At 43.5% G+C, this 2,234-nt stretch overlaps 1 pseudogene; it reads left to right on the forward strand.

The window, feature by feature from the left end:
• Window positions 1–436: 436 nt before the first annotated feature.
• On the forward strand, window positions 437–555 carry LOC135052046 (5S ribosomal RNA; annotated as a pseudogene).
• The last annotated feature ends 1,679 nt before the right edge of the window (window positions 556–2,234 follow it).

Genomic DNA, 2,234 nt, shown 5'->3' on the forward strand with positions numbered 1-2,234 from the left:
TCTTCACTGAACCATTTGGCACCTTGTCTTCATTTGATGCCACAAATTAAGATGCAAAGTTCTTTGGATGCTCTGTTCAGCAGAAAAACCTATGATACCATCTGCTTTATCTGGATGACAGCTACTTCTGACTTTGATAATTGTGTACCTATTACTGGACACAGTGATGACATAAGATTTATATATGGTATTGTGTATGAGTACAGGCCAATATTGTTATATCTCACCAATATAGCTATTTTCTTTCCTCCTTATATCTATATTTCCTAAATGGACTCTCATCCATGATTCAGAGGAGATCCTCTGTCTAACACGAACAGCAGATCCACGTTCTGTATCTTTGCGAGCTATAACCTTGCAGACATTCTTCCTAAGCAAAAACTCTAAGATTATTTTCAGGTGCACTCTCATTAGTGCATCTGAGGTATATGTCAATTTCTACTATCATACCTCACTGCATGTGCCCAATCTCGTCTGATCTTGGAAACTAAACAGTGTTGGGCTAGGTCAGTACCTGGAAGGTTGACCCCCAGGGAATACCAAGTGTAGTAGTATGACAATAATATCTATCCTGACATATCACTAACAGCAGGATCACCATTGTTTCTTTCGTTCCTACTAAACTAGCAGTCTTGCACTCTAAACACATCTATAATCAACAATTTATGAGTCAACAATTGTACAAGGATAATAACCAATGTAGGGGTTTCAAAATGTGAATATCACGTACAATAGGACATAATGAGGACAATGGGAATCCGGTGTATCAGGTCCAATTATCATTGAAAACTATAAGGCCAATTCAGGTCTCATTAATACAAGTATCCCTTGTACTGGTGTGGTAGGGCATGACTGCAGTACTGTCAGAGGGGCAAATGTATTAACCTGGAAAAGGCATAAGGAAGTGATAAACCAGTGATATGTGCAAGGTGATAAAGGCACCAGCCAATCAGCTCCAATATACAAATTGACAGTTAGGATCTGATTGGCTGCTGCCTTTATCACCTTGCACATATCACTGGTTTATCACTTCCTTATGCCTTCTCCAGGTTAATACATCTGCCCCAGTGTCTGCATTCCTCTACGAATCTATAATTTATATAGACAACCCAGAACACACCATAATTGTAAGCTTTCTATTAATGTTGAGTCTGTTTTTTCAACTGTTGGATACAAAATATTATGCGTAAAATGGAATAAAAGTTATGTTTTAATTTACTAACATCCTCAATTTTTATTATCAAGTAAAATAAAGAGTGCGCCCACACAAGAGTCTTCTTTTCTCTAACCCTGTTCTTAGTTATAACACTGATTCAGGGCGCACCACCAGTCGGATACAATTTGGAAGCAGCTTCCTAGTACATTATCCAACTCTGGTTAAACAATATAATTATAATTATAATCTCCTTTTGACTTGTGCGGAATCACCTCCTCTTTTCACAATGACATCAGCTGCCAGTGCCCAGGAGGGACCAATCAGCGGCATTTTGTAAATTCCCTGGTCAAAAATCCTGGGTAAGAGCTAATTCCACTGCAGCTCACCTGGGAAAATCCCACTAAAAACCCTGCTTGTGACCAGGGTAAAAGTCCCAGGTCACTTTACTTGGGATTTTTGACTTATAGCTGTTTCCACTGACAAAAATCCCTGGTAGGTGCGCGTGGGTGTAGTACGGCTGACCGGCGGTCAGGAGACCGCCGGTCAGCTTACCGACGCCTGGATCCCGGCAGCATACCGACGCCGGGATCCCGGCGGGGAGGGGCGAGTGCAGCAAGACCCTTGCGGGCTCGCTGCGCTCGCCACGCTGTGGGCTCGGTGGCGACCTGCGGTTGCCACGGGTTCTATTCCCACTTTATGGGTGTCGTGCCGACCATCGGGCATGCCGACCATCGGGATAGTGAGCCGTCGGGATGGTGGAGGAGGTCATGTGACTGTCGCTCAGCTGATCGGTGGTCACATGAATACCACCCGGTGCGCGTTCATGTGAAAAATGTCATGTCAGTGGAAAAGGGGTAATAGAGGTAAGAAGGCTCTGCTCACAAGCTTACAATCTATAGCTAACTTGATACACAAGGTTACAGTAGGTGCTATCTATTGCATGATTGTCCACCAGATTGCAAAGGTTCTTGGTGGGCTGCATGATATTGCCACACAGCAATGATGAACCGGGGTCAGGAGGAACGGAAAGTGAAGAAAGAGAAAATAGGTGAAGATATGCGTGGACTGTACATCGGAG

This window comes from Pseudophryne corroboree, chromosome 2 (assembly GCF_028390025.1).
Source record: "Pseudophryne corroboree isolate aPseCor3 chromosome 2, aPseCor3.hap2, whole genome shotgun sequence".
Taxonomy (NCBI): domain Eukaryota; kingdom Metazoa; phylum Chordata; class Amphibia; order Anura; family Myobatrachidae; genus Pseudophryne; species Pseudophryne corroboree.